This window comes from Pyrgilauda ruficollis, unplaced genomic scaffold (genome assembly GCF_017590135.1).
Source record: "Pyrgilauda ruficollis isolate IOZ18807 unplaced genomic scaffold, ASM1759013v1 scaffold178, whole genome shotgun sequence".
NCBI lineage: Eukaryota > Metazoa > Chordata > Aves > Passeriformes > Passeridae > Pyrgilauda > Pyrgilauda ruficollis.
Genome location: NW_024516764.1, coordinates 502,646 through 525,404, shown reverse-complemented (window position 1 = coordinate 525,404; position 22,759 = coordinate 502,646). Strand labels below are relative to the sequence as shown.

Here is a 22,759-nt window from a genome sequence, read left to right as displayed (position 1 = left end):
AATATTTCTTTCCCTGTTCCTAGCTTGTTGTACTTTAGAATAAAAAAATAATCAAAATCCAGTTTTTAAAGTATCTGCTCCAGTCATGATTACATACCCACAGCTGGCCTAAGACACCACATGAATGGCACTATTAAATGCAAAAGTGACAGACTGTGTAGTATTTTGAAACAGCACTGTTTATCCCTCTCATCCAGGAAATTAAACAAATTGTCTCAATTCTGTTGCCAAAATTCGGGAAGCACAAAAAACCAAACAAGTTTTGGTGTCTTTGAAAATCACAGAATTATCAGTCAAGTGTTCCGGTTGGTCTGCAGATCACTGTAAGGGGAAAAAGCAGTTTTTAACACAAGCTCTGTTCCTAACACTGATCTTTTCTTTCTGATCCATCCTACAGGTTTTTGCAATTCTATACTTAGCAGCTTCCCACCCACATGATTAATATGCTTGATTTCATACAGAATATACCAACTAGATTTCTGACTAGAATAAGAAGGTTTGGCTGTGTGATGCCACTCGTAGCCCAGTTTCACATTCAGAAGTTCATAAAGATTTGCTGGAGCATTTTTCCTAATAACGGTACCTGTTCTTGTGTCTCTTTCAGGGCCTTTCATCACAGGTTTGTATGAATGGTTGTTAGATACATATGGATTCTCTGAATAAATGCTCTTATTAACTGCTCACAGATTTCAGATGTAGATCTAGCCTTTTAAATTTCCACATGAAATCCTTTGCAGAGAAAATAAATTGTATACAGATGCATTTTGCTTCTCTTGTTAGCTTGAATTAGTGAACACTGGATTTTATGTGTTTTCGTTGTCTTTTTGCAGATGACATTCTTGTTCTCATGTGTGTTTCATAAGTCAATTGTGCACTGACCTCAAAAATATTCCCATCTCTACTTAAACACAATTCTGCCTCTAAATTTAACATGATTGTAGTTAATTATTAACATCATTGCATAGAATACTTTGTAAATTTAGACTCATTAGGATTGCATATTTAATCCATGGTTGGAGTTAACAGGAACTGGATCAAACAAAACTCTACATGCAATAGAATTATCTCAGAGAGACATTGGTTAAGGGATAGTTCCTGGCCTAAAGTCTGTCCACTTTAGCTCATCACCCTCTTTGTGCACATCTGGTGTCCCCAGAGCCTGTTCTGCCTTGTTTGTTCCAATATTCCTACCCACACTCACAGTGACACATGTATTTTGCAGAAGATTAATATGGCTGTGGTTCCAGAACCCTTGGATGAGGTGACCCCTAAACAGAGGGGGTTCATAACTCTGTGGCATGATGCCCACACTGAGCACTGGGAATACTGGCACAGTGCTAATAACTTGCTTAGTGCAGCAAGAATTACCTGCCCTACCTGCTGTGGACAGAATTCAGGAATCCAGTCCTCCAGATGTGTTTTCAAATGAGGTGGTGTTCCAGATCTTGCTCACAAGGAATGACCACCACTGCCTGGAGCAGGAAGTTCCCAAGGCCCTTCACTTCCATTCTATGCAGTCTTTACCCTGGAACATCTGCATTTTGCAGCTTTCAGTTGTAGTGAACTGGAAATACTGCAGCAGCTTGAAGTAAATTAAAAAAATTAAAATTTGTGTTCAAATAAGTAGGAAAACTAGTACTATGACTAACAAAGAACCCCTCATATATTTATATAAATTTAACACAAAACTCTTTCAAAATGTCAATTTCATTACATCTTCTGTCCTGAATTCCTCCTAGACAAATGTGGTAGCAACATCAACTTTCCCAACAAAAGGTGACAGGACAAAGCCACAGCACCTGTGGAGAAGCATTGATTCTTTTGTTTCCTGGAAAGGTGGGAGACAGTTTATATTTTTCCCCCTCAAACAGGTAGAGAGAGGTCTTTTGCAGTTTGGGTTTACAGATGCATTTCCATATTCTTACCCTACTATTGAAGAGGATGAAAATGACCTGTAATAGTCTAAGGCATCTCTGTAATTTCTCTCACCAGCAACCCACTTTCCCCTCCACTGAATTGCCATTGCTGTATTCAGTAGAGAAACACTCAAATTCACTAAACACACTTAATCACTTAAAAGATCATCTGATAATGTTACCGGTTTTAATGTTTCATAAAAAGCCAAAATGATTAGAAAACTTTGCACTTTCTCTAATGCAATTATTTCAGTCAGCTCACAGACTGAGGATGATAGCATTTTTAAGACCTTGTTCTCTACAAAATTTCAATGGACCTGTCTATGCAATGCAGCTGGAATGAATGGATTCCACTGTGAAGATGATGGCTTTAAAATCAGGTAAAATATGACCGATCCAGTTATGTGCAATATCTTCAGCAATCATTGAATCCTTCATAAATCACCTCTCCTTTCAAGAACACTGGAACAGATACAAGAGGAAGGCTGACAGGCTAATTATTCACATATGCAATAGATGAAAACATTTCACTGGTATCTTGCTGGAGAACCCTGGTAGATCAGATGCCATGCAGAAACACTGATGTGACATTTCCAGAGAACTACTATAATGCCAGATGTGTGAGAAGCTCAATTCTAAGACCAGCTCCCCAGTCTAGAAGTTTTTGACCCAACAGGTTTATATGTACACCAAGGTGAGCTCTTGGGGCGATGAAAGCAGGCAATAGTATCAACACTATGACAACAATCCAGATCTTTAAAGGATGCTCAGGGTGGCTACTTATTCACTAATTGTCTTTGCAGTTGGGCTAGCAAATGAGCAATTCCTGTTCTCCTTGAGAAAGCTCTCCTCTGTCCAAATTCCTTCAGTTTCTGCCAGATTGCTCACCACCTTTCTACTTGCAATACTGGCAAATACAGAGAAACATTGGGATAAAATACCACTAAGGAATTAGTTTTACAGCATCACCACTACTGATACAATTTTGTTTCTGAGCAGTTATTTTCATGCAACAAAAGGACATGTTGTTAGCAATAATGTGTACATCATTCTGAAAGTGAGACAAACAATAAATCACTGCCAGATCCCAGTATCTCTGGCACACTTCAAAGCTGCTGGTTTCTTCCTCTGTGTTGTCATTCTTTAAATGTTATTACCATCAGAAAGATGATGAGAAATTTCCAGTTACTTCAGTTCACTGCCAGCTGGCCTTCCCCTTCCATGAGGAAGACTCCATGAGCTGCACAATCTGTGGTACTGACATTAAAAACTCAGGAGGTAATTAACCCAAGGGCCTTGTTCAGGAGGTGTTTAAGACTTCATTCCAGGCCCCCTTCATGGTTGCCTCATTGGTTTTAACTTCCTGCTGCAGGTTCCTACTGCAGCGCTCTGTGAGGGAGGCTAATGGTGGAGTACTGTGCAAACACACAAACAGGCTTTACATCAGCAAAAGCAGTATGGCTACACAGACCAATGTACCCCAAATCTGGGTCACAATAGAGATCCATGCGGAACCGCCACTCCCAGCGCGTGCCGTGACGGCTCTGCTCAGAACTAGGCCTACAAAGGGCAACGGGCCCTGGCAATCCCATTGCCAATGGAAAACAGGAAGGTGACCAAGATGGGGAACTGGACCAGCAGAGCTGAGCAAATTGCTTCTTCATTCCACCTTTACCTGACTGGCCAGTTCATTGTGCAGCTAACAAGCTTTCCATGACTATTTCACTTTGAGCAATGGGAAGGTGCTCTCACTTTCTTGTGTTGCCAGAAGATCTGATGGGCTCTCAAAGAAGCTGGAGACTGGCAAGTGTAGGAATAATTTTGCACCTCTTTTTCTTTCCAACTATGCTCCCTGACTGCCAAAGGAAGCTCCCTGGAAGGTGCTCTGCAGATGGATAAGCTAGTCTAACTCATCAGGTTGTTTGCTAGGGCACTGCAGTACTGGCATAATCAGGGGAAAAAAGATGGATGTTCAGCTAAATGGGAAAGATCACAGAATGGAGTTTCACAGTACTAGCAAAAAAGCTGGGCTCCAGCTCTACTGCAAGCCTGTACTTTGGTAAATATAAGGTTTATCTACTACACTGAAGAATCTGGAGTGTGGTCTCTACAGAAACCCTCTGCAGTGACAGCAGTGAATAGCAGTGATTCTCGGGCACAAGGCTTATGTGATTGGCAGCTCTGTATATTTGTATCATGCAATACAGCAAAACACCCCAGATTTATCTACCTCAATTTTATTTATCCTAGGCCATTTGTTCAAAACAAAACTTCATTATTCTGTTACTGGGTTTTTTGCTAACAACCAACCTTTACTGTTAGCACAAAAGATACACTGAAGAAATAAGCAACAAAATAACTTTCATTCTCTCTCCTCATGAAAATTTTTAATTAAAAGACATCTCATAAAATATTAATTCACATCCAATTTGCTTGTTCATCCAGTAAAAAGCAAGCAGAGATATCTAAAGCATAGCATCTAAAATTCTGAATAAAGATTGACAAATAAGTAGCTAACAGCTACTTAAAGAAGATGTTCGAAAAAAATGCATGTAATCTGATTTGTACTGCATAATTCTTTTTATGTTATTTATTTTATACTTTAAATGACCTTGTTTTATTTTATTTAATACATTCAGTCTCAGTAGCTCACTGATACAGAATAATTTATTTTAAACTCTGATTAAGCAGCTGCTCTCCAGTTCAATCAGTCCCCTTCCCAAGAGCAAAATTTTATTTGGCTGGTGAAAACTTCTACACCCTGACACCAACTTGAAACCCCATTTGGTCTCAGAAACCTTGTGTATAATCATAAACCCTAGCTTCAACTGAATCAACAGGAATTGAATGGGCTGTGGAATTGGGTTCTAGAGAGGTCCATCCTCAGGCTTTTCAGGAGCTGGAGTGGAGGGTACCCCTGTGAAGACTTGCTGGACAGAACTGGAAACATCCTACCAGTGCTACACAGTAAACCCCATTCACAAGATAAATTTCTGTGTCTCTGTCATCATTACAGAGATGTTTTTGTGTAAAGGATAGCTTCATGATCTGAAAGGGGAACAAAGTGTGAAATAAATATGAGACATGAGCAAACACAGATGGGTTTGCAGAAAGAGACTGGGAGAGAGAAAGCACTTAGGTAAACCTCTTGTGGTCAGCTAAGAAATGGTACTGTTTTTGATAAAATATAATCATAGACTAAAATCACTTGGTGGTTTTATGTTTACAACTACTAAATAAAAAACCCTCACATGTAATTTACAGTGTGAAGGCAGAGAAGAAGAATAAAAGGATGGAGATCAATATGGTATAAAGCAGATACTTAATTATTTTAGAGCCTAATTCAAGCATATGCTGAATCCCTGCACTTAATGTAAGTTCGCAAGTGCCAAGCAGCTTGTAAGAAGCTCTCAGAATCAGGATCCCAGTCTGCTATATTACCTAAGAAAACCATTACCAAGTGCATGCATAACTGGCATTAAGCCCATGCTTAAATATATATAAATATATATAAACACTCCCCTAGAAAATGTATTTTCCCCCATTCATACGCATATCTATGCAGATATCCATATATTACCCTCAACAGGCAGGGAAATGACATATATGGGATCTGCAACATGAAATGCACATGGCACAGCACCAGCCCACAGGAGAACAAGGCCAGGAAGCACCAAGGAGGGTCAAATCAGTCATCAGCTCCCACTGGCTTCCAGTGGGAATGAGCAGCTTGAATCTGGTGCCTGCATAGAGGCACCCAGTGCAATTTGAGACACTTGGCATATCTGGGGATAGCAGATGTGGCACAACAGCAACAGCTGGATGGCAAGAGTAATGTGCTAGTACATCTAAAAGAGCCATCTTTGAGCAACCAGAACTACCCTAGGTAAACAGGTCCTTTGGGAATCTTTGCACACAGAGCCTTTTGGGGTTTATTTTTAATTTCTTGGCAGTGACAAAAGATCCTCCATATTAATAACTTTTTAAAGTATGGCACTCTTACATCAAAAGTCAGTGCTGTAGACCAACTGATCTCTCCATGCAGATGAGATACTCACTGAAACAGCAGAAGCGCTATTAAAAAAATAGTGGATTTCTACCATGCTTTGGTGCATGTAAACCTGAAAATTTCTGTAATTAAAGTTAAGCACTATTCTGGAAGAAGTTTCCATAAGATTCACATTAGGCAGCTATATTTATTACTAAATAAATAGAGCTGTTTTACCCAAGCTGAACACATTCAGTGATTTGCATTACAGAGCATAACTCCTTAATGCTCAATTTCAATGTGATCCCTGCAGATACTGGTTTTGCACGTACTCACCCTCTGCATGTGAATTTCCAGTGTCTGTATCCTGGTCAGGTGTTTGCTCATACAAAGGTACTTGTGATAGGGACCAGCTGGAAATAAGTTTGTGTTTAGTTATAGTTATGTGTGTACAAGCATGTGTACAGGTTGAAAACAGTGCAAATTATTCCATATTTTTGGAAATACCTTGGTCACACAATGTCATTATGGAAAACCTGGTGGTCCTCACCCTTCCAAAGCACATACACACACCCAAGAGCCAAATAGAAAAAAAGAAGCCAGTGAAAGGGTTAATGTCAAGTGGTGCTACCTCTTCTGCTGCTGGATAAATGCTGCTTTCTAAAAATAGCAAATAGCCTTCCTGATCCTGGACTCGTAAAGTGGAAGGATTTAAAACTAAAATGCATCCTCTATGAACCACAGTAAAAAAGTCCCAGTTTCCTCCAAACCCTAGAAATTTTACTACTCACTGCATTTATACAAAACCAAAGCCCAGTTATGAAAAATAAATTAAACCTAACCACCTAAATATCCTTTTCATGTGCTAGAATCTCATTCTTTCTCCTGCCTCTGTTTTATGCATAGTCTGCATCCCCACTGACCTGACAAAACTGGGAATTTGTTACAGTGATAGAAAAAGCAAGGCCACTTAATTTGCCAACCTATGAGAGTAAAGCAAGCTACTTTTCATAATGTATGTACAGGTGTCATGTGAGCACTCACTGGTAGCTGTGTTGGAATGCCTGGATATTGTGTGTTTGTCAGACTGTCATAAAGATTTATAAATACACAGCTACAAACTGCAGATGAAGTCTTGCAGTACAGACAGGCTATACACACCTAAATTAAGAAGGTATTTTAATTCTCGATACAGAAAGATGCAGAATGTCTTTTTGCACGTAAACCTGTTAAAGTTTTCAGACTGTGGTGATTTTGAATAGAGAAAATCAATGCTCTCTCAGGTTCAGCAAGACCTACTGGCTTCTGTGTGGTTCCACCAAATGAGAGGAAGAAGAGGAAGCAATATAGAAACCACTACAAAGGAGCCTTCCTGAGCACTGAGTCTCAGATTATAGGGACAAGATGGGGACAAGGTGAGAGAATAGACAACATGTTGCCTCATTTCCACCTCATTCACACTCCTTAACATCTTTATTTCCAAGCCAGAAAGACAGGAGCAATGAAGACTTCAGAACCCCAGTCAAGCCATCCCAGACAGACAGTGGTGAGGAATTTTATACAAGTTACAGACATATTCATTCCAAGTTCTCCTGAAAGTGTCAGAGCTGTTGATGAGCACCTCCCATATGGACATCTGCTCTTATGTCCATGCCACTTTTTAATGAGTGGATCCCCTCAATCAATTCTGAGCTCAATTCTTTTTCTAAAGCATGAATAAAACACCTTTATCCATTAGCCTAGTTTCTGCTGCTTTCCTAGTACTGAAAAGGTAAAGGAGTAACTTGCAGCATCTTTTCTTACTTCCTGGCAGATCTAATAATCTTTCTTACTAATATGGCAGATCTCTTCTCCTTTTGAGAGTTTCTTTACTCTCTCTCCAAGCTATTCTTTGCTAGAGCAACATACTTTTCTTCTTATTAAGGACCCTTTCACCCCAAATAAATGTCTTGCAGTATCAACCCACCGTGCATCAGTTCCAGCACCTCATTATCAGGTCCATTTTTCCTTCTGCAGACACCTGCATAATTACATTATGTGAAATAGCTTACATAAATCAGCAGTCATTGTCATATGTTCTAAAGAATTGACCTGCAATTGTTATCTACTGCAAAACTTCATCCCAATTTTAGCTTTCAAATCTAAGCCATAAAGTCAAAAGTTAACTGAATATGGGTTACTGAAGCTGCATTTTAGAAACAATAGCCTACAATTTATTTACCTAGATCCTACTTTCAAAGCTATTGTGATCTCATCCCCACAGGCCTTGAAATTGATTTTTGAAACAGTACTTTAATTACCTTCCTACCTGGTAAGCTTTCTTTGGTGCTTGGTTCAGAAGCTGAGATTGACCCTGACTGTTCATGTCTGAGTGTGTGCACTGGTGTTATCTGCTCTCCATCCTTGCTCACTGCTGAGTGTGCCAGCCCAACAGGATTGGTGAGTAATTTTTAGAACAAAGGGCAACATATGATGCTTTCCTGATGCTTTCAATAAACAGTGACTAACAGCTCTTTAAATTATCAAAACTGTGGCAATAATAAATTATATTTAAGGTTACATTTTCACCACCTCCTTATTTGTATGTTCAAAATACATCCACATAACTGTATCAGCTAATTAGCTGTGCAGCTATTGAAATGCCTTTTCAAATGCATCTGTACATGGTCAAATGTAGATTTTCATACCTGAATGACTGTAAACAAACAAACCAGAAGCCAAACGAAGGCTTAGCTATTTAATCTGGAGGATATTGCATATTAAGAAATACTTTCTAAGTTGCAACAGTGTAAATTATTGCTCTCCTTTTATACATTTTCAGTTCCTTCATGAAAAGAATCACATTTGATCCATTGAAAATAAATCTGGTCAGCGGCCATTATAAAATGCAGAATGTGCTTCTACAAACAGAACAAGCAAACTTGTGCAATTGGTACATTCATAATTTATTTCAGAGTCATTCTGTTTTGCTGACATATTATCTATTCTTCTTAAAACCTTTTCCAATGAGTTGTTTTATGTTCCAATAAAGGCTGTCTTAAATCTCTCATTTATTCCTGTTTAATTCTGAACATTTCACTACTTGAAGCTTCCAATGACTATCTGCAAAGGTTACATTTAGCCTTCCATATGCCCCTCTTTCTCATACAATTGTTTACCTTCTAGGACAAGGACTGGTATCAAACTTCCTTTCTTTTGATTAGGCTTCTTTCCAACTGCTAGGTAGCACGTGTACCCCTTAGGCTTTCAGTTTACTGACACAATTAAGTGTCAGCACTTTTTATGACCCTCAACTTATTTTCCCTCCACAGATTGATCTCCTTTCATTATCCTTGGCAGTTCTAAAACCTTTCAAAATTTAGTCTGCTGAAATTCAGTACTAATGCGATATAAGGTTCACCCTGACAAGAGATAACTACAAATTTTGAGCACACCTCTCTAGTTAGCCTTGCCCAGTCTTACTTCATCTGTCATTCAATGCCTAGAAGCAGAACTTGGGCACACTATAAAAACCCTAAAACCAGAGGCACATTCTTTCCCTAGAAAAATATATACTTCTTTCCACTTCCTGAATAGTTCTTCTCCTCATCACTTTTTCAGCTGCTCTTAGTGAAATTATATTATCCGACTGCTTTGCCTAAGGCAAATGGATATATATTATTTCAGCATCTCTTTGTTTTCTTTTTTCCTTCTGGAGGGTGAGGCCAGCAAATTTTATACTAGACTAGCAACATGCCATGAAGTCCAAATTCAAAGAAATCTTCTGCATGCCTCCTGCTCTAATTCTCGCTTTGAAAATTGGTACTTCTTATTTTGACTTGAAACATGAAAAATAACTGTGCGTGGCCATAAAAATGCACAGGAAAACAAAATCTGTCAATGACACTGAGCTATTTTTGTCTTATCTGCCCTTCTGGGTCTATTCCAGCTATACCACTCTAGTTAAGTCAGTTACTTACTATCAGTTGCTTGCCAGCTCCTGGCACTGCTCCATGACTTCTTCTAGGTGACTCACAGAGCACAAGGTTGACCTTAAGGTAGCTTCAAATGACAATAAAATGTATAGCTTGCCAGAATAAACACAATTTCTCTTTCTCCTAAGCCCCAGTCTCATCCCACCTGTGCTTCCCATTCCAGAACATTCAGAGTAGGAGGAAGGAGGTTATTTGAAGCTTAAGCCTGCAGGTGTTTCCAAGACGCATCTGTGGTTAAGCAAAGATTTTCCTTTGACTTTGTCCAGCTAAAGAGCAGATGAAAGTAAATAGACTTTTTTTTTCCCCCTCCATGATTCTATCTTTTGCATTTACTTACTTCTGAAATGCTTTCCAAATGTTTTCTCAGGGTTTGGCATAAAATCTTGGTATGCTGCCTCCTAAAATTCTCCTCAAACATATGTTATTTGCCTTGAAATTGATAGTGTCTTTCCACCTCAGAAAAAATCTTCCGTTGAGGCACCATGAGATTCTCTATTTCCAGACCAAATCCATTCAGTTATCAAGGAAAGAATTAGGTCTTCTAAAGACCTACAGTCAGGGCATCCAGAGAGGAAGCTGATCTGCTAAATAAGGAGCTGCCTTTTCCACAGAGCCTTTTCAGAGCTGAACTGCCATATGCTGCTGCCTATCCCTCCTTCACTCACATCCCCTCTGGAGGAAACCAGCTCTGTGTGCTTCAGTCCACTGGCTCAGCCTCCCCCAGAATGGTGTGCACTTTACTTAGTTGCAGGCTAATGTCTTCTTGTCCCACTGAAACAGGTTTTTCGTGCCTTGGGTACCGTTCAAAGGAGCAGGTGCCTCTTTTGCACACACACTGCACCAGGTGATGCAATAGGGACACATGATCTTTTGAGGGTCCATGGCAGGCTGAGTCACAGACATGAAGCGACATGAGACACACTCTTTGTTTCTGTTTTTTTGTGAGAAGCATGCAGGGTTGAGGAGGTAGAGAGAAGTCAGTGTGGTTCTGATTCCCTTGCACTGCATCAAGGGAGCAGGAGGATGGGCAATGGGAGAAGAGCTCTGCTAGGCCCAGCTTAAATCTGTCTCTATAACATATTAAAAAGAACAAAAGCTTCAGTATGTGTCATTGAGGCTGAGTGGTACCTTCTGTACAAAGAGAGACTCCTTGAAGCATCCTGTGACACCAGTGCCCATCAAGCGTCAGGACTGTCTAGTGCAATAATGGAGCTCTTACAGCTAAGCATTCACACAAACCATTCCCAGTCCTTCTCGGGCTCAAAAAGCTTTGAAGTGACACTCCAGGCAAGACCTCCCTCTTGCAGTCTCACCTAAGCATTCCCTCCAGCACATCCTGCATGCCAGATCGTAGTAGGCATTCCTAATCCCCTAGCTGCCTGCCTTGTCCTTCTCTCCAAAGGGACTTTGGCATCACTTTCCACATGTTTATCCCCTTGCAAAGCTACAAAGGCTTGCCCCTCACATTCATTCCTGCCACTCCACGCAAAAAAAAAAAAAAAAAAAAAACCAAAAAAACCAAAGGATGGAATGTGGGTGGGAAATAAAACCTGATAAATGAGACTGCCTTTACATAGCTACAAAGCCCTAAACATAAATGTACTAATATACTTATTCCTGTGCTGTTGAGAACCCACTGGTATAGCAAAAATGTAACACTGGAAAATAATCAACACAAAAATGTGTCAAAATCCACCACTGGATCCCTGGAAGCCCACATGTTGTTTCCTGGCACTCCAACATTTACCAGTTGGCTTGGATGAAATTACGGAAAAGGCAGAGGGACACTCTTTTCACACTCATTCATTATCTTCCATCCTCACTATCACTGTACAAGACACAAGCTCCGTACCACCACCAATGTAGGGCACAATGTCATGTTCCCTCTTGCCTTTGCCTTTCATCCAGCCCCTAGATGAGGCTGAGGAGTTAATTCAGAAACCTGAAGTCAGGCATTGTTGATCCTCGCTGGTAAGGACCCACACCTTTACTCATAGACAGTCCCATGACTATGCAGCTGGTGACTCTGAAACCACTTCAGGTGACACCTGTTATCTCTGTGAATGGGTAAGTGAATGCACAAAATGAACAGAGAAAAACTCTTGCTTGTTCTGTCCAGAGGACAGAAAATAATGCAAAATGTACAGATAAACAGCCTGAACACTGTTGTTCTACTCTGACTTAGCAATATTTTAAGTCAAAACACCAGTCTGTGGTAATTCTACACTAATTTATTTTAAGTGAAAGTGGATCATTATATTATGACTACCTGAATACATTTAATCGCCAGCTGACATTCCATCAATGGATGCCTCAAAGATGGACCATGCCTACTATCTTTCATAGGTGGAAATAGGAGGACAAAATCAATAGTTACAGAATACTTCATTGGAAAGTTCCAAGAACCTGCACATTCATGATGCATCCTGCTTTTGGGAGCAGTTTACCACTAAACCCCAATGCTGCATTTTCATTTACATTCTGAAAACAAAGGGTTTGATTTCTTTTGTACCCTTCTTATGCTATTGATTTTAACTTTAGTTGTGTCTCTTGCTTCAAGATTTTTCCTGGAAATCTCCAGTGATGCACAGAATAACTTAAAAATTGTAGAGTAGGATCTTTTGGTTGTACAATTACTTTTACTCTTTAATACTTTTTCTCTTTAATTCTCTTTTGAGAATGCCAAGAGTGGTATAAAGAATGCCAAGGAAGCAAAAAGGTGGGGAAGGAATCATGTCACTAAACTTCAATAGTCTGAATCTGCTTGAAAAATCTTCTTGACCAAGAAGTAAGCAAGAAGAGCCCAGAGAAATGCTGACTCCAGAGGCTTCAGAAAAGAATCAGGTGGCTGCCACTATACATGACAAATCCTCATCTGACTTTCTGGTTCTTCATGCTGACACGTGCATAGAACAATGTGCCCCCTTATAAGACTTATTTATAAGAAGCTCAATTAATCCAGTTTATTAAAATGTATCAAAGTATCAGTTTTGGATCATACATCAGTCTTCTCTCACTTAAGGTAAAGGTGAATCCCTTTGTTTGAGGAATAAATAAATTTTAGATAATCTTAAAAAAAAATAAAAATTCCAGTATTTAGAATTATAGTATGTTGTTGAACAAGGAGCCATGTTTGATATGAAACAAAAAAGCATGCATATCCACATGTGCAGCATTTGAACAGGTATTATTTGTCACAGTCTCTCACAGATGCTATCAGAGCTTACAGAGAAATGCAATGGTTATTAAAGATGATTCACTGCACTTATTAACATGACAAAGCACAAGAACCCTAAGCTAGTCATTAAAGTGAATGAGATTTGATAAATAAAAGAGAATGTATGAGATTTGATAAATAAAAGGCTTTCCAATGTTCTATAAGGACCCACTCTTGAAACCCCTTACTTTTTGTGAGCCCACCAGCTTCAGGACATCAACGTACTCAGTAGTCTGTGTGAATTACTCATGAATTCAACTCCCAACTCATACTATTCTGTTATCCAATGCCACTGGGATAGTGCAGAGAAGAGACCAATCTTTGATTGCTAAAATTTTCACCTACAGAAAACACAATACTGCGGTGCCAAGTCCAAGCTAGTGCATGTTTTTAAGGTATTTATGCTGATTCCCTTCCTGCCGGAGAAAAGCAGAGCTTGCAAAGTGACTTCCAGATGGAAAGTGCATCCCTGGTCATACAAACAGACCAAGCTGGGCAGTCCTGAGGCTGCTCTCACTTGACCCAAGTGCAGAACCATCATATTGGAACTCAGAGGAGAGGAAGAAAGCCAGGTGAGAATCAGCTATTTTAATTGAAAGGTAATTAGGCAAGAACACCAGCAGATTGCAGTGGAAATTGAGAAGCCATAGAACAAATTGCTCCCATGGACTCAATGATCCTTGTGGATTCCGTCCAACTCAAGACATTCTATGATTCTATGATTCTAAGGGTGAAGTCTGTCAGGATTAGACATTGAATGTAAGTTCTTTTCACAATTTTTTTTTTATTTTAAAGCCAGAAAATAAATAAAATCAGAAGTTTTACTCTTGCTGAGTCCAAGAGTGATATATTATTCATCCATGACTCTGAGGGTTTTAACTCTAGACCGCTGTACAAGTACAAAGAAATAAAAGTACAAACACCTAGGACTGAGACATGCTCTCATTTACACAAAGGTAGGTCTGGACAGGCTCCTTTGATTTACCTCAGCCAAGAAGAACATTTGCCTGCCATGCAGCCAGGAATTGCTCCCAATTAAGAGCCCTGAACAGCAGTCTGCAGAGCAAATTCCAGTCCCTCTGATGCCAGAGGAAGCCTTCATGGTGTGAAATCTCATACAACCACCAGGAGAGGCTGAGCTCAAAATCAGGCTTTTAGGGAAACACTAAATGCAATACTAAACTGAGAAATATTTTAGTGATATTTACATTGAAGAATATACACGTGACAGAGGATATTCACAATCTACAAAAATGCTGGGACTCTCTAAAGCCTGGAGAGTATGCTGCTTCTCCTTCTGGTGGATAAAGAAAAGGTTGTGTATGCTGTGCATTTCCCAGCCTTACAGGACTCAACCTTTTTTTTTCTAAATCAGTAGATATGAAATGGAGCCTTATATCTCATTCTAGACTACTTAAACTTGTCATGAAAAGACTTTTCAAAATTTCTCTTTTTTTCTCTCTCTTTCATATGTAACCCTGATCAGCTTCCTTAATCCACATATATTTGCAAAGGTTTTTGCAGGCTTTAAAGTCATACTCAGAAAAGTCCTTCCTGAAACACCTTTGATGACTTTACAGTATATAATAACAGTAAAAACCACTCCTCAAAATTTGAATAAATGATGTTGAAAAACAAAACAGATAAGAACATGGCAATAAAATTATTGTAGGTACAGAACTTAAAACGAATCAACCTTATCTGAACCAGAACTGGTGCGACTAGGGTTGTTCCTGCCTTCTCGTAGGCTGAATAGAGGAGAGTTTCTTAAGGAATTGATATGACTTTCCCTTAAACAATGAACACAGGTTCAACTGAATGCAAGCCAGAAAAAAACCTAAAACTTAGTTGGGAACTTAGAATGAATATATTATTGAGTACTGCCACAGAAACTGTCTGATTAAACATAACAGGGTCATGATTTTACCATATGCTCCTCTACATTGAAAGCCATCATATAAAGGATACAATTCAAAGCTAGCAGACTCATGCACATCAATAGAAACCACAGACAAGCCTCTTGTGGCTTCACTGATTGCTTAAGCCTGTCAGGTAAGGCTGGTCATTATTCTGAGCATGGAGGTAAGTTCAGAAATATGTCAATATACATTATTGCAATCAACAGGCATTAGTGTACATCAGCGTGCATTACTGTAATCAAATTTAACAGCTTAACTGAACAACAAGGTCTGGGAGTCTGAAAAGATGACAAAAGGTCCAGAAATGGTAACAAAGTGGTACTAGACTGTCCATGGAGGCACACAGCAGGTCTCTGCCAACTAAGTATAACTGCAATTTCACTGCAAGAATCAGTCTTGATGGTCGACAACAATCTTCATTAACTAGAAGCACATTATAGTGATCTTCAGAAGCGATCATTTCTGATGTCAGAATCAGAAACTAAAATTTGTGAGATGTGTCCTGGGAAATATCTGCTTTTTTCAAGTAGATCCTCCTTAACTTTGGAACATTATCAAAGGCAGTTTGTGAGGAAAGAGTTTTAATTTGTGAGAACCAAGTAAAAATTTCATCCTGACAGGTCAGAATAATGAAAATTCTAAACCATACAGACTTTAGTCTTGGGATAAGGTTTGAAAAGCTCTAAAGAGTCTTGAGTTTCACTCAGAGTTTTGTTGAATTAATTTATATTGTGATTGCAGAGTCTCCATAGAGGCTCTGGCTTCCTGGCTTTACCAGCTGAAAAAAATTGCACAGATAATCTGAAGCAAAACAACAATTTTTCCTCACATCCATTACAATCTGTTTAGCACGGAGTACCTAGGATTCTCTGAGAAGTTCAAACACCCCTCATCTTCCCTCAATCTCGCTCTATCCTTCATCATATTATTTAGAACATTCAGTGATTCGCAGTGTTGACAATGCACTTTTTCTAGCAATTGTTTACACCTCATTGCCAAAGCAGGATCCTGGTTCTTATTCTTAGAAAGATATTAACCCTCCCTCCTAAAAAAAAAAAACAAAAAAACCCAAAGTCCAAAACCAAACAAAACCCTAGAGATTTTTTTTCTATACACTGCAAAAATCTGTCCATCACAATGATAACCACATTCAGACAGTGGGAGAGGTTCCTGGCTGACACTGCCCTACGCCACTCGGGCAAACACGACCTAGACCCATTAATGGGAATCACATATTAGTCCCTTCATTAATCTACATCACTTGTGTGGTTAAACCAGCACATTGCTGTTCTTGTTCACTCTGAATGTGATGGTCTTATATTATTGCTCATGCAGTTCAGTGCTGCTTCAGCTGTAAACAGAGTTTAGCTGTGAATGAATTCCTTCCAGCTCAGGCCAGTAACAGCCCAGTGATGCCAAGGGCACCTGATCCAGGAATAGTACACAGCACAGAAACCAGGGCTCACAATCTATGTACTACCATAGCAAGGGAGGGACCAAGGGGGAAGAGAAGGCAAAAGGGAGAGACTCTGAAAGGATGCAAATGTTTACACCCCCCAAGTCACCAAAGTAAGCAGATCTGCACTAAGAGATACCTGTTTTCAGACAAATGGGTATCCAAGCAGTATTCTCCTTGACTCAAAGCTGGTTTTATGTGACAAACATTTAAAAGCAATAGTGTAGGTCCATTTCTAACTCAAGAAATGAAAAAGTGAGTGGAAACGAGCTTGTATTTCAGGATCCAGTTCAGTTCAACATCCTGGACAGATAAAATACAAAAGTCTCAGAAATGTGCTAGACTTGAAGAAGTTAAGTTTAGTTTTCAAACTAAGAAGTTAGGTTTAGTTTTCAGGGGTACAGGGCTAGGCACAAAAAAATTATTCTCACAGCTGCGCCAAATCCCTGGAGGATGGTTTATCCTTAATCTGGTTTACTTCTCCTCCTTTTTTCTTAATCTGTCCAGTTTCTCCTTAAACATTTTAAAATCACAGATGTCTTGTAACTCAGTGGGGTAAATGTGCACAAAATGATGATGTGAGGAATCCGGTTCACAGCCAACACACAACTGCTACACAGTACATCTAGGAAACCTGTCACATTGTCAGTCCATCCCAAGAATGTGTCTGACTAGAAACATTATAAGAAACCTCAACAAACATGGCAAGATGGCAAGAGATATATAATAAACAAATAAACATGTTTATAAATCCTCTCTGAAGCTCCCAGAGCACCATGCTCAAATCCCAGGCGTACTAAACAAAGCCAGTGTAGTAGTGGGCTTGGTAGTGTTAACAGTCAGACTTCATAATCTTAAAGGTCTTTTGCAACCTGAACGATTGTATGATCCTGCTGTGTCTCAGCAGCCTTTTCCCCCTAAGGAACAATGGAATTCAGGCAGCGAAAGGTATCACCAGCATGGCCCCAACTGCTCCCATTCCCAAGTGGGCATCCTGGCACTACTCTGTACACAGACAAAGACAGATCTTACCCATTACTCTCTGCCCAGTTGGTATCAGTCTATTTATTTTGTTCACAGAACCATTTATAGATGGCTGAGACAAACAGCTCTAACTCAATTGCCAAAATTTCCCCACAACATTAATATTTACGAAGTGCTTCTTGTGGGTACCATCTCAGTCTAAATATTATTTGTATCTTCAAGAAACACAAAGCTCTGAATAAGAAGATGAGAATAATCTCCATAAACACCAACATGTGTAATTCTTCTTGAAACAACACTGAAAAGATACATTTTTAATGCTTTATTATTGTTTCATCTTGGTTGCTTTAATATTCCTAGAATCTTGAGTACATTTTTTCTTTTAAATGCTCATATCCTTTCCCATTTGTCAAACATTGATTTAGCTCCTGCAACTTGTGCAGAACTCTAATTTAACTTACTTTAGTGGGATCTCTTGTTTTCAACAAGCATCACAGATTCTACTGAGAGTTCAGAAAGACACTGGCTGACCAAGCACACAGCATGGAGAGCCATTGTTTGTGCAGATACCCTGCAAACATAGTGGTTTTACATTTATTTTGACCAATAGCTGGTACCACAGTTTACAGTCTTAACTATCCTTATTTTTAAAGTAGTTATTTAGAAACCTGAAAGAGAAGAAGAAAGAAATCATTTGGGACCTTTTCTACTCAGGAATGGGAATAGACTGTAGCAGCTTAATTCAATTACAGTAATTCCTCCTTTAGCTTTTTGTCACTTGGAAAAAATACCACTAACCTCTGACTTGCTGTAAAGATTTAGATTTTATCACCAAATAGTGGTGAAATGGCAAATGTGTTGGTAGAACCTGAACAATTACCAGAGATGCCTGCTCATGTTAAGAAGCTGGGAGACTGCATACTTTATCTTAATTCCAGGGTGAAAAACCAAAGATTTAAAATATTTAATAATAAGAAAAATGCTCTAGAAATTACTGTTCATACACCTAAGGTTAGTGAAAGCAGAGTGACTCCAGTCCCTTTCTCACCTTAAATAATATAGGAGTGCCCATCCTCTCTACTGGGAAGTCAGAGAAAGGCCACTGGTCTTTCATCAGGCACTATGACCAGCACCAGAGCCTTCACAAACATTGTTTTTTTCACTCAGCTCACCCTTTAACCACAGGGCACAGGATCTGAATTTGCATTTGTATCTTAGTCCAGTGAAGAACAAAACTAAGTGAGGAGCAAGGAAAAAGTCTCTCACAGGTAAAACACTACACAGGAGGAACAGAAGCAACAGACCCTGACTTTCCATGGGGCTAAACTGCCTCTTGAAATGGAACGTGCGTGTGGTGCAGAGGCAGCACACACCAGGGAAGCAGTACCAAGTAACTTAAAGTTTGCAGGTTTAATTAATTGGTTCTTAAAAATGCCTGATGCAAACAAATCATTGAAATCCCTTGGCAGATTATGACACCTCTTAGAATCTGATGAAGATATTCATCTGAGTAGGGAAACGCTTGAGTTGGGTAACTCAAAACTAATGTCTTAACTGAGCAAATAAGTTATTCCATTCAATTCAAGGCACACTGAGTATTTAAAGAGGTACTGCACCAGAGCTGATAGGTTTCTTCCTGTTTTTAGTAGAGCTGGAAAACGTTTGAAAAGAAATAACCTCAATCCTTATCACCTACATGCATCTGAAAGTTTTTGAACCCTCTGCTGAAACTCATCTGTATCACAGTTTTAACACTCTGGTCCTTGATTGCCCATGTCATTTTTAAAACAAGAGAAAGGCTCCTCAATCACTCAGACATTTAAAAGATTTGGAGTTTCCACTACCTCCAGTTTCCTGTTTCTTCTCTTAATACTATTAAAATTGAACACTTATATTTATCATTCATTCAGTCCTAAAATGTTGCCTCTTTTTCTTTCTTGCAAACAATCAGAGGACACAAGGATCAAATCCATCTCAGTCTTTCCCCTAATTGCTCAAAACAAGCAATCAAATAGCTGTGTGCAGGCAAGTTCACTAGCTAAAAGCTATGCCGAGCATTCAGAAGACAATACTCTGGAATAATTCCCCACCTGGGTACTCACCCCATACCAAGAACCAGTGCACAATCTCAGCATAGCTACAGCTACAGCATCATCAGTTCCCACCAGCTTTTCTGGCTCTAGCTTGTCTAGTTAGTCTGGTCTCGTGCTGGAGAAGTCCAAGGATTTCCACAGTGCCTAAAAATCCATCCAACACTGGCTTGACTACTGATCCTGTCTGACTGCAGACAGGGCTGGGTTCAGTGCAAGGCACAATCTGATTATGTGGGGGTAATTTCTTACAGTGTCCTGAAATCATGGTCAGGCATTTAAAAGGATTTCTCCCAGAATCAAACACAATGACAAAGGAAAGGGAAATATGAATATGACCATCACAGTCCTGCTTAAGTTCAGCAAAGAAACGTAATTCTAATGAAACTCTTCTCTCATCTGTTTTATCAACACGGAGCTGCTAAGGGGAAATTAAAGAAATAAACTCAGTCATTTTAGGTCTTCAAAACCAAAGCCACATAAAAAAAAGCTGGGCTATATTAATGGGGACCCTGACAATAGATCTAGGAACTGAAAGTTAGGCATACAGAGGGCTGTATCACATTTAAAAACTGAGCTGAAACTTTTCTTTCTGTGCTGTTTTAAAGCCACTCCGTATTTCAGCCCGAAGTGATGGCAAACATTTATTGACAGTTAATGCAGCGCTCCTGCGATGTATAATTAGGCACAAGCCCAGAGGCACAAGGCCAAGTGCTGTTCATCTCTTGGCAAGTGCATAGTGTCTCAGATATACACTGCCTGAAAATATCCAGTGATATTGCTAATGTTTTTTAAGAGCCAGGAGTCTTGAGTTTTCACAGAAACTGATACACTGATTAACCCACCAAAATAAAAGTATAATGGAAAAAGCCCTGCAACAGTTCACCCAGTTTCTAACCCCTCTTTCCACACATCAGGAGTGATGTACCAAAAAAAGACTACCTTCCTTTGCCTTACCTCATTATTTACTTCAGCAGTGTCAAATCAGATCTTTCTTGCTTGGCTAAAAACCTTTCCAAAACAAGTGAAAACATCTATCAGCTTTTACCCAAGGGAAATGAACTGCTGAATATTCAATCATAGGTTTCCTTCCAAATGCTCTGCTTGTTTGTTTTAGCGAAGCCTTAAGAAGGGCAAATAAAAGGTTCGAAATCCTCTGAGCAAAGCTGACTTCTTTCTCTGAAGGTCACCCTCAAGTCATTTCAGAACCGTGGAAATAGCCAGGGGAGGGATAAGCACAGTCAAAAGACAGCTTTTCTTATCAAGAAACTTCGGTGCTTCAGGCTGAACTAAAAAAATACTGTCAGGTGGAGGTTTGCCACTTTATATGGACCTATCCAATTTTACCCTGGGGAGAAAGACAGAGTAAGAAGTTCTAGCAGAAGTATCTGCTGCACAAGTGCTTCAAAGAAAGGAGAGATTGCCTTTTCAGAACAACTCCACTAGAAGTGATCAGGCTCTTATGGTCAGTCAAGGGTCTTATGGTCAGGTACTTTCTTCTTTGGGACAAACCTTAACCACTGTTTTCAGGGTCAGTGCCAAAGCTGGAATATTCAAACCATACGGTATAGACCTGAATCAAGACAGCCCCTTCATATACCTTCAGAATTTACGGCATGATCATACTAATAACATGCACTCAAATTGATAGTAATGCATTTAGCAAACATTAACTATGACTGCCTTCCTATTCAGAGCAAATTTTGCCTAGGATCCAAACTGAAACTCACAACCACGTTAGCTATACATATTATTTAGGAGATGTTGCAGCCTGACTAAAGACTCAGTTTTGTGTAAACCTTGAGAAAGACCCGGGAAACTAGCGGGAGCTCTGCCTAAGCAAAAACTACAGGATCTGGGGCCCCTGTGCAGCTCCATGCACGGGCACACCACCGTCATCCCATTGACAGCTCCCCGTTTCTGTAACGAAAGCGAATCGCCACCCAAAATCCGCAAGCAGGCGAGCGAACAAAGCAGCGCCTCGGGGCAGTCCGGGCAGGCAGCGGCTGCGCCCCGGCACAGCTCCCGCCGTCCCCGCCCAGCCCCGTTACCTTCTGCCGCGGCCGCGGTGCCGGGCAGGGCCGGCCGCTCTCGCTCCGCTCCGCAGGGCAGGGCAGGGCCGAGCCCGCCGCGGGCAGCGCCCCAGCTCGGGGCAGGCGGCAAGGACGGGGCGGGGCGCCCGCGCTTCGCCCGGCTCTGGCAGCGCCCCTCGCTCCGCGCACGGCCCGGGCATGGATGGGACCCGGCAACTTCGCGCACGGTGCCGCCGGCCAGCGGCGGAGTTGCCGCTACCCAGCGCCATTCCCGCGCCCAGCGGGTGCCCCCGGCCCTCCCGCCCGTAGCCCCTCTCACCTCAGGCGCTGCCTCCTCCCCGCCGGGACCTGGGACGGCGCCGGCTGCTCCCCGCTCCATCGCCTCGCCCCGCTCCCGGCTCCCTGCTCGCTCCGCCGGTGCGGCCCCGCTCGCTGCCGCCGCCGCAGCCCCAGCGCCAGCCCCGGAGCGCCGCCTGCCGCCGGGGCACGGCCCCCCCGCCCCCGGAGCGCCGCTGCTCCCCCGCCCTGCGAGCCTCAGGGGCACCGTCCTGGCCGGGCAGCGGCGCTCATCTTTCATTCATGTCTTTGACCCTCAGCCCCCTCCCCTCATCGGGGCAGCGCCGGCCCCCTGCCCGGGCCGCTGGCGTGAGTTGCCGAAGCACTCAGCCCGAGCCCGACCGTGACGCGCTCTGAGGCCGCGAACGCACTCTCCCGGGCGCCGGACCTGTGTTGGCCGCGCTGCGGTCCCGGCTGAGTTTCCCGCTCCGCTCCGAGCCCGCGGGTGGCTCCGTGCAGCCGGCAGGTGAGCGCTGTCAGCGAGCCCGCGGGGCTTGCCAGGTGCTTCCCAAGGCGGGGAGAGCCCTTTCCCCGAGTTTCTGCCCCAGCCCGGCGCAGCCGGAGCGCGTCGGGGAGGCGGCAGCGGCGCCGGCAGTCCGCGGCCCGCGGGGACGCTGCCCCGGCAGAGCGCGGCTCGGCTCGGACCCTGTCCCGAGCGCTGGCGGGGTTCGTGTGTGCCGGGGCTGCCAGGATCCCTCGGAGGGAAAAGTGGGGAGCGGCGTTCACAGACGGTCGGGCGGAGACATCATTGCCCTGCTTGATGTCTCCGATCTGCGAGCGGGTGCTCGGGGGAAGGTTGCGCCTTTGGATGCCGGTGAGTGCCTGTCAGGCTCTGCCCGCGCGTAC

General features: G+C 41.6%; 1 protein-coding gene across 1 annotated transcript in view; it reads right to left on the bottom strand.

Moving 5' to 3' along the window:
- KCNG2 (potassium voltage-gated channel modifier subfamily G member 2) overlaps nt 1–22,019 on the bottom strand; it is a 53,587-nt gene extending 31,568 nt beyond the window's left edge. Inside the window, exon 1 of the mRNA XM_041464317.1 lies at nt 21,897–22,019. The gene's annotated coding sequence lies outside the window, so the exon portion shown is untranslated. The remainder of the gene's footprint in view (nt 1–21,896) is intronic.
- Nucleotides 22,020–22,759: the final 740 nt, after the last annotated feature.